The following is a 14,318-nucleotide window of genomic DNA, read 5'->3' as shown; positions in this document are numbered from 1 at the left end:
CAGTCAGTATCTGGTGTGACCACCATTTGCCTCATGGAGCGCGACACATCTCCTTCACATTGAGTTGATCAAGCTGTTGATTGTGGCCTGTGGAATGTTGTCCCACTCCTCTTCAATGGCTGTGCGAAGTTGCTGGATATTGGCAGGAACTGGACACGCTGTCGTACACATTGATCCAGAGCATCCCAAACATGCTCAATGGGTGACGTCTGGTGTGTATATAGGCCATGGAAGAACTGGGACATTTTCAGCTTCCAGGAATTGTGAACAGATCCTTGAGACATGGGGCCGTGCATTATCATGCTGAAACATGAGGTGATGGCGGCGGAAGAATGGCATGACAATGGGCCTCAGGATCTCGTCACGGTATCGCTCCGATTTCAAATTGCCATTGATAAAATGCAATTGTGTTCGTTGTCCGTAGCTTATGCCTGTCCATATCATAACCGCACTGCCACCATGGCGCACTCTGTTCACAACGTCTACATCAGCAAATCACTCGCCCACACGACGCCATACACGTGGTCTGCAGTTGTGAGGCCGGTTGGACGTTCTGCCAAATTCTCTCAAATGACGTTGGAGGGGACTTATGGTAGAATTGAATGTTAATTTCTCTCTGGCAACAACTCTGGTGGATATTCCTGCAGTCAGCATGCCAATTGCACGCTCCCTCAAATGTTAAGACATCTGTGGCATTGAGTTGTGTAACAAAACTGCACATTTTAGAGTGGCCTTTTATTGTCCCCAGCATAAGGTGCACCTGTGTAATGATCATGCTGCTTCTTGATATGCCACACCTGTCAGATGGATGGATTATCTTGGTAAAGGAGAAATGATCTCTAACAGGGATGTAAACAAATTTGAGCAGAACATTTGAGAGAAATAAGCTGTTTGTGTATGGAACATTTCTTGGATATTTTATTTTATCTCAATAAAACATGGGACCAACACTTTACATGTTGCGTTCATATTTTTGATCAGTGTATTTTGTGCAATAAATCATACTTGTTACTAGATTTTTTTGTTTGTTCGTTTTTTTTCTATAATTTTGGCAATCTAAAGTGGTGTAATTAATTAAAAGTTTGTTTTATTTCAAGTACCAGCATGCCGGGTGGGTGGAGTTTGTACTTTTGGGACTGTTCAATTGGCTTTATATTAGCCTATTGCTTATTGTTTCTAAATCCAACATGGTGGGTTTGTTTTTACTTTTTCAAGAGATGAGTACCCTATTAAAACGTTTTGTCAAGGGTGGGAGCTGTTACTATAGATCTTACGCCACAATAAAAAGTATCCAAAGTGCCACTACACCAATTTTTTGTTTTTACAGAGCTCTACCGAGCTTTCATTCATACAGCTTTCATTCAGAAATTATTTCGGAGGCCTGACACTCTCTACTCTCTCTGCGAGTGGCGATGGATGCAGCTAAGGTTGACGTTTTGAGTGGCAGTCCTCTCTTCAACGTGTTTTTCCACTAGTGCTGAGCGGTGTCAGGAGGAGAACGGGATGGAGGGTTGGAAAGGGAGGAGATTGACTGAGAAGAAATACTGTATAGCTGCTTGCCTGTCTGTGTCAATGCGGAAGGCAGGCAGATTTAACTCCATAAACCAACAGTACCAGGGTAAATGTACTGACAAGGGAAGGAACACACAAAGATAAAACAGTGTGTGTGTTGATTGTACTTTGTGTGTGCTTGTGCCGTGCCTGCTAATACTTGTTCAGTCATTACACTGCGGTGTAGACACTGGGTTTAGTTGGGTGGCCTGGCAGTGTCCTGGGTGGCCTGGCAGTGCCCTGGGTGGCCTGGCAGTGCCCTGGGTGGCCTGGCAGTGTCCTGGGTGGCCTGGCAGTGCCCTGGGTGGCCTGGCAGCCAGCTCTCACTCATCCATCAGCCTGGCCCACAGGCTTGCAGGGTGCCGGGCCTCATTTATCTGTGCCCCAGGCCCTGGCACTCAGTGTAGTGCACTACTTTTGACCTGAGCCTTATGGGCCCAAATGGCACCCTATTCCCTTTATATCCTCTATGGCCAAAGGTAGTGCACTACATAAGGACTAGGGTGCCATTTGGGACGCAGAAGGGTTGTGTCTGAAAGCAACAACAAAAAAACAATGGGGTCAAGGCCGACACAGTGCTGCTGTGTAGAATCCTCCCAGACGTACACCGCAGGCTGGGTTTAGAACAGCACCGCTGCCGGCACACATGTAATCCATCTTTTTCAGTTTCTTCAAAACACGCACGCATTCACACAAGACCAGTCAACCGCGACACACACACACACACACACACACACACACACACACACACACACACACACACACACGGAGCGATAAACCATCATCACATCTCATCTAGTCTACAGGTGGATGGATCCCATACCCTTCCCTGTCTGTACCTTCAAGGGAACTGTCCTCCTATCTTTCAAATGATAACATACCCTTTTTACCGCTCTGTTTTTTGACCTAGCTGGCAGGCCCCAGTGTCAAATCCAGAGCAGACACACCAGATGTGTTCAGACAGATTGGGGATAAGAGGAGAGAGAAAATAGCATGGCTTCCTGTGGCCAACTGGGAAGGGGAGGGAGAGGAGAGGAGAGGAGGGGAGGGAGGGGGGAGGCTTAAAGGAATACTTGTCCTCAAACTCTGAATGTCAAATATTGTTGCAAGATTGAAAATGATTCTTCCTCTCTTATTCTCTCTTGTACTCTTTCACTTCTGAAGAAGAGCACCTTAACTTTCACTTCAGAAGACGAGCACCTCAACTTTCACTTCTGAAGAAGAGCACCTCAACTTTCACTTCTGAAGAAGAGCACCTCAACTTTCACTCAGACCTTTTTATCCTCCTTTTAGTTCCTCCTTTTATCCACAATTGAAGTGGTCATACAGTGCCTTGCAAAAGTATTCATCCCCCTTGGCGTTTTTCCTATTTTGTTGCATTACAACCTGTAATTTAAATGGATTTTTATTTGCATTTCATGTAATGGACATACACAAAATAGTCCAAATTGGTGAAGTGTAATGAAAAAAATCACTTGTTTCAGAAAATTCTACAAAAAAAAGAACGGAAAAGTGGTGCGTGCATATGTATTCACCCCCTTTGCTATGAAGCCCCTAAATAAGATCTGGTGCAAACAATTACCTTCAGAAGTCACATAATTAGTTAAATAGATTGCACACAGGTGGACTTTAAGTGTCACATGATCTCTGTGTATATATACGCCTGTTCTGAAAGGCCCCAGAGTCTGCAACACCACTAAGCAAGGGGCACCACCAAGCAAGGTGCACCATGAAGACCAAGGAGCTCTCCAAACAGGTCAGGGACAAAGTTGTGGAGAAGTACAGATCAGGGTTGGGGTTATAAAAAAAATATCTGAAACTTTGAACATCCCACGGAGCACCATTAAATCCATTATTAAAAAATGGAAAGAATATGGCACCACAACAAACCTGCCAAGAGAGGGCTGCCCACCAAAACTCACGGACCAGGCAAGGAGGGCATTAATCAGAGAGGCAACAAAGAGACCAAAGATAACCCTGAAGGAGCTGCAAAGCTCCACAGCGGAGATTGGAGTATCTGTCCATAGGACCACTTTAAGCCGTACACTCCACAGAGCTGGGCTTTATGGAAGAGTGGCCAGAAAAAAGCCATTGCTTAAAGAAAAAAATAAGCAAACACGTTTGGTGTTCGCCAAAAGGCATGTGGAAGACTCCCCAAACATATGGAAGAAGGTACTCTGGTCAGATGAGACTAAAATTGAGCTTTTTGGCCATCAAGGAAAACGCTATGTCCGGTGCAAACCCAACACCTCTCATCACCCGAGAACACCATCCCCACAGTGAAGAATGGTGGTGGCAGCATCATGCTGTGGGAATGTTTTTCATCGGCAGGAACTAGGAAACTGGTCAGAATTGAAGGAATGATGGATGGCGCTAAATACAGGGAAATTCTTGAGGGAAACCTGTTTCAGTCTTCCAGAGATTTGAGACTGGGATGGAGGTTCACCTTCCAGCAGGACAATGACCCTAAGCATACTGCTAAAGCAACACTCAAGTGTTTTACATTGACATTTTAGTCATTTAGCAGACGCTCTTAGAGCGACTTACAGTTAGTGAGTGCATACATTTTTCATACTGGCCCCCCGTGGGAATCGAACCCACAACACTGGCGTTGCAAGCGCCATGCTCTACCAACTGAGCTACAGGAGGGCTTAAGGGGATACATTTAAATGTATTGGAATGGCCTTGTCAAAGCCCAGACCTCAAACCAATTGAGAATCTGTGGTATGACTTAAAGATTGCTGTACTCCAGCGGAACCCATCCAACTTGAAGGAGCTGGAGCAGTTTTGCCAAAAATCCTAATAGCTAGATGTGCCAAGCTAATAGAGACATACCGCAAGAGACTTGCAGCTGTAATTGCTGGAAAGTATTGATTTTGTGGGGGTGAATACTTATGCACGCTCAAGTTTTTAGTTTTTTTGTCTTATTTCTTGTTTGTTTCACAATAAAAAATAGTTTGCATCTTCAAAGTGGTAGGCATGTTGTGTAAATCAAATTATACAACCCCCCCAAATCATTTTAACCCCAGGTTGTAAGGCAACAAAATAGGAAAAATGCCAAGGGGGGTGAATACTTTCGCAAGCCACTGTACTGCTTCATCGGTTATCCGTCTACCTTTCCATCTTCCCTTCATCGTGTTACACTAGAGGAACATCATTTATCACAGCTTGTATAACACACACTTACCCCATTCCCTGGTGATTCAATTTTCCCCACCTTCCTTCTCCCCATCCTACTTCAATTATCCATCCCTTACTCTCTCTATATATATTTTTTCCCTGCTTCTGTTCAACTTCTCTCTCTCCCTCATTTATTTTGCTCTCCCACTCTGTCAAGAGTCTGGTATTGTGTAGAATGTCCTCAATCAGTCATTATTAAAGCACATAGACATAGACAAACACACAGACATGCACATTCCCTGTCCCAATCATCTGAGGACCTAGCCGTCTGACGCAAACAAGGCAGCCAGAGGAGATACTGCCCGTTGACGAGACCGTAACCGTGGGAGCATGGGGTGGCTTAATGGGAAATAGCACTGACAACCACAGGCTACATTCATAGAGGCTATCTTGTTAGTGAATGCCACCACCAGCTTGCAACCACCATCTTGAAATTGTTCCGAGTTCATTTACTGTTTTTTTCTTAGCTAGTGCTCTTTCCTATGTTAGGTTTGCCGATGTCAAATTGGCAGTTGAATGCATTTAGTCTTACTGAAACAGGGGAAGGAGATGGGCCTGTGTGTGTGTCAGTCTGTCTCTTTATGATCACTCTGATGTCTCTTGTTTAAACCATGCAGAGCCTCGGCTGTGTGTGTCTGTCTCTTTCCCGCTCCATTTTTCTCACTCCATTGCTCTCTCTCTGTCTCCCATGGTGCACCATTTGTAGTGGGATGAAATAGCCTTGATCAACCCTCAGATCATTATTATTTCCTCAGCACTGCATTCCTCTCTTCTCTGATTTCGTCTGCACTGGTCTCCTCCGACCCTCTGCCTTTTGTTGTGCCCCGTCTGGTTAAAAAGCCTGACTGAGGAAAAAGACAGGGAATGTGCATGTGTGTGTCTCTATGTATGTGTGTACAGTGCATTCGGAAAGTATTCCCTTGACTTTTTCCACATTTTGTTACGTTACAACCTTATTCTAAAATGGATTAAATTGATTTTTTCCTCATCAATCTACACACAATACCCCATAATGACAAAGCAAACACAGGTTTGTCTAAATTTTTGCAAATGTATAAAATAAAACTGAAATATCACATTTACATAAGTATTCAAACCCTTTACTCAGTACTTTGTTGAAGCACCTTTGGCAGCGATTACAGCCTCAAGTCTCCTTGGGTATGACGCTACAATCTTGGCTACGATCTCTCTGTACTTTATTCCGTTCATCTTTCCCTTGATCCTGACTAGTCTCCCAGTCCCTGCTTCACCGTAGGGATGGCGCCAGGTTTCTTCCAGACGTGACTCTTGGCATTCAGGCCATAGAGTCCAATCTTGGTTTCATCAGACCAGAGAATCTTGTTTCTCATGCTCTGAGAGTCCTTTAGGTGCCTTTTAACAAACTCCAAGCGGGCTGACCACTCTACCATAAAGGCCTGATGGTGGAGTGCTGCAGTGATGGTTATCCTTCGGAAAGATTCTCCCATCTCCACAGAGGAACTCTGGAGCTCTGTCAGAGTGACCATCAGTTTCTTGGTCACCCCTCTGACCAAGGCCCTTCTCCCCCGATTGCTCAGTTTAGCTGGGCGGCCAGCTCTGGGAAGAGTCTTGGTGGTTACAAACTTCTTCCATTTAAGAATGATGGAGGCCACTGTGTTCTTGGGGACCTTCAATGCTTTTTGTTACCCTTCCCAAGATCTGTGCCTCGACACCATCCTGTCTCGGAGCTCTAAGGACAACTCCTTCGACCTCATGGCTTGGTTTTCGCTCTGACATGCACTGTCAACTGTGGGTTCTTATGTAGACAGGTGTGTGCCTTTCCAAATCATGTCCAATCAATTGAATTTACCACAGGTGGACTCCAATCAAGTTGTAGAAACATCTCAAGGATGAGCAATGGAAACCTGCACCTAGCTCAATTTCGAGTCTCATAGCAAAGGGTCTGAATACTTTTGTAAATAAGGTGTTTCTGTTTTTTGTTTTTAATACATTTGCAAAAATGTTGTCATTATGGGGTATTGTGTGTAGATTGATGGGGGGGGGGATTCATCCATTTTTAGAATAAGGCTGTAACGTATCGTATCAAAATGTGGAAAAAGTAAAGGGGTCTGAATACTTTCCGAATGCACTGTTTGTGTGTGGGAAGCAGGCTTAGGCCAAGGCTTTGATGCCTTTGCAATTCTCATCTCCGAAGGTGAAAATTAACAAGCCTCTATATTAAGGTATGTTACTCCGCTCAAAGTTTCAACTTTTTCTTCATTTGTTTAGAGATCTAGGATGGAGACTGTAACATTTCTCCCATTTTGTTTTATTTATAGATTATCTTTGGATTTCAAGTGGCATTCACAGAATTCTGAGTGATTTATTTTCACAAGAAAATCTCTTCTGAAAATCATATTGAGGATTGTTTGGATGCTCAGTAGCCATTCTGTAGTCTTTTAGCTAATGTGTTTAGCTGACTATTTCGTAAGACACGACCACGCTACATGATTTTCCCAAAAAAAGTTAATTGGATATACCAGATTTTTCTAGAAATGTTATACAAAGTTTGGAACATTGTTGTAAAATTGGGGAGCACAATTATTGTTATTTTAAAATGTAATCAAGGGCTCTCTGACAGCTCTTGTCTCTTGCTATGTCTGGATCAAATATCAAAATATGTTTGACATTTAAATTGCGAATTCCTTGAAATGCCTGACTGCTCTGAAGTATTTTATTTAAAGGTGACATCCTCGTATCTGGTGTCTTTGAACTTTTGAACTTTCAATTTTCTACTGGTCTTGCAATATGAACCATAATGTTACTCTGGGGTTTCAAGAAATCCTTACAGCTTTGTACGTTTTAAGTTTCAAAGTTAATTTGCCATGTGCACAGGATACAACAGGTGTAAAACAGTACAGTGAAATTCTTACCTTGAGAACTCTTTCCCAACAATGCAGTAATAATAATAATAATAATAATAATAATAATGTAGATAATAATAAATAAATAAATGTTTTAAACACAAGAACTACGATGTGAGATTACCCAGAATTGAAATATCTTTTAAATTATTTTCTTTTTTTTTCTTCTTATCTATACTGAACAAAATATAAATGCATCATGCAAAGATTGTACTGAGTTACAGTTCATATTTGGAAAACAGTAAATTTAAATAAATAAATTAGGCCCTAATCTATGGATTTCACATGACTGGGAATACAAATATGCATCTGTTGTTCACAGATACCTTTTTTTTAAAAAGCCTTCAGTCTTCCAGATATTTGAGACTGGGACGGAGGTTCACCTTCCAGCAGGACAATGACCCTAAGCATACTGCTAAAGCGACACTAAAGTTGTTTAAGGGGAAATGTCTTGGAATGGCCTAGTCAAAGCACAGACCTCAATAGTTGTGCACGATCAAGTTTTCTATTTTTTTGTCTTATTTCTTGTTTGTTTCACAAAAAAAATTATTTTGAGTCTTCAAAGTGGTAGGCATGTTGTGTAAGTCAAATGATACAAACCCACAAAAAATACATTTTAATTCTAGGTTGTAAGGCAACTAAATAGGAAAAATGCCAAGGGGGGTGAATACTTTCGCAAGCCACTGTATGAGTCATTGGGAGGGTCAGATGATGTGTTTGATGTATGAGTCATTACTATCAATGGCTAGCTAGTATGCTAACTATTCTAGCTAACTAACTGGCTGAATAAGTTGACGACGGACTCGCTCAAGCTGTCGGGACTAACCCAGAACTTTACACAACGTTAGACACGGACACGAATGATCTGCTTGTTGTGGCCGAGTATTGGTGCTAAACCGTGTTGTTGGAGGCTGGCATACTAATTGGCTGTGGCGTCATAGGATTCGGTGCCCTGGATGGTTTTCACGGAAGAATACTGTACCAAGTTAGCTAGCTGAATAAACTAAGTTAGTCTATTCCTAGAAAACATTGAACCGCTGTAGTTTACAACAATTATAGTTTCTGAGGTGGAAGTTGGGAGAGTTATATTTGGGTGTTTCAGTGAAACGTAAGTGAGGGAGGCCCCGCTCTCTCGCTTTCCCAGATGTTTAGTTAATTTCATTCCAATCTCCTTTGCATTATTGTAGCCATTTTCTGTAGCCTGTCAACTATGTGTCTGTCTATCCCTGTTCTCTCCTCTCCGCACAGGCTATACAAATGCCTCACACCGCGTGGCTGCTGCCACTCTAACCTGGTGGTCCCTGCACGCACGACCCACGTGGAGTTCCAGGTCTCCGGCAGCCTCTGGAACTGCCGTTCTGCGGCCAACAAGGCAGAGTTCATCTCAGCCTATGCTACCCTCCAGTCCCTCGACTTCTTGGCGCTGACGGAAACATGGATTACCACAGAAAACACTGCTACTCCTACTGCTCTCTCCTCGTCTGACCATGTGTTCTCGCATACCCCGAGAGCATCTGGTCAGCGGGTGGTGGCACAGGAATCCTCATCTCTCCCAAGTGGACATTCTCTCTTTCTCCCCTGACCCATCTGTCTATCTCCTCATTTGAATTCCATGCTGTCACAGTCACTAGCCCATTCAAGCTTAACATCCTTATCATTTATCGCCCTCCAGGTTCCCTTGGAGAGTTTGACGCCTTGATAAGTTCCTTTCCTGAGGATGGCTCACCCCTCACAGTTCTGGGTGACTTTAACCTCCCTACATCTACCTTTGACTCATTTCTCTCTGCCTCCTTCTTTCCACTCCTCTCCTCTTTTGACCTCACCCTCTCACCGTCCCCGTCCCCCCTACTCACAAGGCAGGCAATACGTGTCACGTTGCTGTGGATTGGTGTGGTGTAGAATCAGGCGCAGGAAGCAGAGGATAAGTCCAACAAGACTTTACTAGAGCACACAAAAAATAATCCAAACAGCCCGGAGGCAAAAAGACGCACACAGGCGTAAAATAGCGAGCGCACACACAGGTGCGAAAATACTCCCTAACACAAGGAGGAAGCTATGAAAATAGCGTACCGACACGGGTAGCACAACAACACGACACGAACAATTACACACAACACTAAACTAACAACAAGGAAACTAAATAGGGTGCTAAATGAGACATAACACAAAACAGGTGTGACTAACAGACAAAACCAATCAAACAAGAAACATAGAGCGGTGGCAGCTAGTACTCCGGAGACGACGACCGGCGAAACCTGCCCGAACAAGGAGGAGGAGCCGCCTCGGCCGAAACCGTGACAGTACCCCCCCCCCTTAGCCGCGCGCCGCCTCCGGCCTCGGGGACGACCAGGAGGATGCGGAGCAGGGCGCGTAGGATGACCACGATGGAATTCGGTCATCAGGGACGGATCCAGAATGTCCCTCCTCGGCACCCAGCACCGCTCCTCCGGACCGCACTCCCTCCCACTCCACGAGATATTGGAGACCCCCCATCCGGCGTCTCGAATCCAGGATGGTCCGAACAGTGTACGCCGGAACCCCTCGATGTCCAACGGGGCGGAGGAGTCTCCTCAATCTCAAAGTCCTGGAGTGGACCAGCTACCACCGGCCTGAGGAGAGACACATGGAACGAGGGGTTAATATTCTTGTAATCAATAGGTAGTTCTAACCTGTAACACACCTCGTTCAATCTCCTCAGGACTTTAAAAGGCCCCACAAACCGCCGACCCAGCTTCCGGCAGGGCAGGCGGAGGGGCAGGTTTCTGGTTGAGAGCCAGACTCGATCTCCAGGTGCGTACACTGGCCCCTCACTGCGGTGTAGGTCGGCGCTCGTCTTCTGTCGACGTATGGCACGCTGCAGATGGACGTGTGCAGCGTTCCACGTCTCCTCCGAGCGCCGCACCCACTCTTCCACAGCGGGGGCCTCGATCTGGCTCTCATGCCACGGTGCCAGAACCGGCTGGTACCCTAACACACACTGGAAAGGGGTTAGTCTCGTGGAGGAGTGGCGGAGAGAGTTCTGTGCCATCTCGGCCCAGGGCACATATCTCGCCCACTCCTCCGGCCGGCCCTGACAATATGACCTCAGAAACCTACCCACATCCTGGTTGACTCGTTCAACCTGCCCATTACTCTCCGGGTGGTAACCCGAGGTAAGGCTCACCGAGACCCCCAAACGTTCCATAAATGCTCTCCAGACTCTGGAGGTAAACTGGGGGCCTCGATCGGACACTATATCCTCGGGCACCCCGTAATGCCGGAAGACATGAGTAAATAGAGCCTCAGCGGTCTGTAGGGCAGTAGGAAGACCCGGCATGGGAAGGAGACGACAGGCCTTCGAGAACCGATCCACAACGACCAGGATGGTGGTATTCCCCTGTGAGGAGGGAAGATCGGTAACAAAATCCACCGAGAGGTGAGACCAGGGTCGTTGTGGAACGGGCAGGGGCTGTAATTTACCCCTGGGCAAGTGTCTGGGCGCCTTACACTGGGCACACACTGAGCAGGAGGAGACATAAACCCTCACATCCCTGGCTAACGTTGGCCACCAGTACTTCGTACTAAGGCAGTGCACTGTCCGGCCAATACCTGGATGTCCAGAGGAGGGGGACGTGTGAGCCCAATAAATCAGCCGATCCCGGACCTCGAGCGGGACATACGCCCGACCCACCGGACACTGTGGAGGACTAGGGTCGGTGCGTAACGCCCGCTCGATCTCCGCATCGACCTCCCACACCACCGGTGCCACCAGACAAGACTCCGGTAGTATGGGGATGGACTCCACGCACCTCTCCTCCATGTCATACCGACGGGACAGAGCATCTGCCTTCCCGTTCTGGGACCCAGGGATGTAAGTGATCTTGAACACAAACCGGGCGAAAACATAGTCCATCGAGCCTGGCGAGGATTCAGTCTCCTAGCTGCCCGAATGTATTCCAGGTTACGATGGTCGGTCAGAATGAGGAAAGGGTGCTGAGCCCCCTCAAGCCAATGCCTCCACACCTTTAGGGCCTGTACTACGGCTAACAGCTCCCTGTCCCCTACGTCATAATTCCGCTCCGCCGGACTGAGCTTCTTAGAATAAAAAGCACAGGGGCGGAGCTTAGGTGATGTACCGGATCGTTGAGAAAGAACTGCCCCGATACCGGCCTCAGACGCGTCCACCTCAACTTGGAAGGGTAAAGTGGGATCCGGGTGCGCCAACACCGGAGCCGAGGTAAACAGGTCCTTCAGTCTCCCAAAGGCCCTGTCCGCCTCAGCCGACCACTGCAAGCGCACCGGACCCCCCTTCAGAAGAGACGTTATGGGAGCTGCCACCTGTCCAAAACCCCGGATAAACCTCCGGTAGTAATTCGCAAAACCCAAGAACCGCTGCACCTCTTTAACCGTAGTTGGGGTTTGCCAATTACGCACGGCTGCCACTCGGTCCACCTCCATTCTCACCCCTGACGCAGACAACTGGTAACCCAAAAAGGAAACTGACTCCTGAAAGAACAGACATTTCTCAGCTTTGACATACAGGTCATGCTCCAACAGTCTCCTCAATACCCTGCGCACCAGGGCTACATGCTCGGCCCGAGTAGAACTGTACACAAGAATATCATCTATGTACACCACTACTCCCTGCGCCTGCATGTCCCGGAAAATTTCATCTACAAACGATTGGAAGACTGATGGAGCATTCATTAACCCATATGGCATGACGAGATACTCGTAATGGCCGGAGGTAGTACTAAATGCTGTCTTCCACTCATCGCCCTCCCTAATGCGCACCAAGTTATATGCGCTCCTGAGGTCCAATTTTGTGAAGAACCGTGCCCCGTGTAATGACTCCGTCATGGTCCCAATCAGCGGGAGTGGATAACTATATTTCACAGTTACCTGATTGAGACCGCGGTAATCAATACACGGACGCAAACCTCCATCTTTTTTCTTCACAAAAAGAAGCTCGAGGACGCGGGAGAAGTGGAGGACCGTATGTATCCCTGTCTCAGAGACTCGGCAATGTAAGTTTCCATTGCCCTTTTCTCCTCCTGTGACAAAGGATACACTTGGCTCCGCGGGAAGCGCGGCTCCTGTCTGAGGTCTATCGCACAATCCCCCTGTCTATGAGGTGGCAACCGTGCCGCTCTGGTCTTACTAAACACGAGCGCCAAATCCTCATACTCAGGAGGAATGTGCAGTGCTGGCATCTGGTTCGGACTCTCCACCGAGTTCGCCCCTCTACGGAAACACCCAGACATAACCCCTCACACTGAGCAGACCACCCTTTAAGAGCCTTCTCCTCGCCACGAAATAGTAGGATCATGGGTAATCAACCAGGGAAGCCCCAGTACCACCGGATACGCAGGAGAGTCGATCAGATAGAGTTGAATCGTCTCCTCATGACCCCCTGCGTCATCATCCTAAGTGGCGCTGTGACCTCCCCAATCAACCCAGATCCTAACGGACGACTATCTAAGGCATGTACAGGAAAGGGCTTTTCGACTGGAAGGAGGGGAATCCCTAACTTAACACAGAATTTCCGATCTACAAAATTCCCAGCTGCGCCTGAATCGACTAGCGCCTTATGCTGGGAACGAGGTGCAACCTGTGGGAAACAAACAGGTAATGTAATGTGTGCGACAGAAAGCTCTGGGTAAGTAGGGCGCCTACTCACCTGGGAGGACTCCCCACTGTATGACCTGCCATCTCCCTCACCAGGGGACCCTCCCCAGCACCTAGCCGCGGTGTGCCCTCCGCGGCCACACTTGGTGCAGGAGACTGCCCCCCTCGGGCTCCTACCTCTTCTCCCTCTAGCGCCAGCACCTCCAAGCTCCATCGGACTCTGCTCGGAGGCGCTGGAGGGTGGAATGGGAGGCCCCCCACCTGGGACGTCCGCGGGTCGCAAGCAGGGTGTCCAGTCGAATGGCCATGTCCACCAGCTGGTCAAATGTTAGTGTAGTGTCCCTGCATGCTAACTCCCTGCGGACGTCCTCCCGAAGGCTACATCTAAAGTGGTCTATGAGGGCCCTCTCATTCCACCCAGCATCAGCCGCTAGAGTCCGGAACTCCAGCGCAAACTCTTGAGCGCTCCTCATCCCCTGTCGGAGGTGGAATAGACGCTCCCCCGCCGCCTTCCCCTCTGGTGGATGGTCGAAGACTGCACGGAAGCGGCGGGAGAACTCCGCATAGGTGACTGTGGCGGCGTCTATTCCCCTCCATTCGGCGTTGGCCCACTCCAATGCCTTGCCGGTGAGACAGGAGATGAGGGCGAAACGCTCTCGTATCCCGAGGGCGCCGGGTGTATGGTGGCAAGGTAGAGCTCCACTTGTAAGAGGAACCCCTGACACCCGGCAGCGGTGCCGTCGTACGCCCACGGGAGCGAGAGCCGAATCCCACTGGGTTCCGGTCGATGGACGGGCTGGCTGTCCGGTGGTGATGGTGCAATAGGTGGGGCTGTGGGAACCCCGCTGGTTTCCCATCGACGAAGGGTGTCCATGACGCCCTCCAAGGCGTGCCCGATCTGGTTGATCCGGTGCTCTTGACCAAGGAGACGCTCCTCCATGATGTCGACGGGTGCTCCTGCTGATTCCATGTATGGTGTGTAATTCTGTCACGTTGCTGTGGATTGGTGTGGTGTAGAATCAGGCGCAGGAAGCAGAGGATAAGTCCAACAAGACTTTACGAGAGCACACAAAAATAATCCAAACAGCCCGGAGGCAA

General features: G+C 47.8%; 1 protein-coding gene across 1 annotated transcript in view; it reads left to right on the top strand.

Annotated features, from left to right (window-relative positions):
• LOC121577422 (inaD-like protein) overlaps positions 1–14,318 on the top strand; it is a 240,065-nt gene that overhangs the window by 126,402 nt on the left and 99,345 nt on the right. The gene's annotated exons all lie outside the window — the stretch shown is intronic.

This window comes from Coregonus clupeaformis, chromosome 11, assembly GCF_020615455.1.
Source record: "Coregonus clupeaformis isolate EN_2021a chromosome 11, ASM2061545v1, whole genome shotgun sequence".
Taxonomy (NCBI): Eukaryota; Metazoa; Chordata; class Actinopteri; order Salmoniformes; family Salmonidae; genus Coregonus; species Coregonus clupeaformis.
Note: the sequence above shows the minus strand (reverse complement) of the source record. Positions and strands in the feature narration are given on the sequence as shown.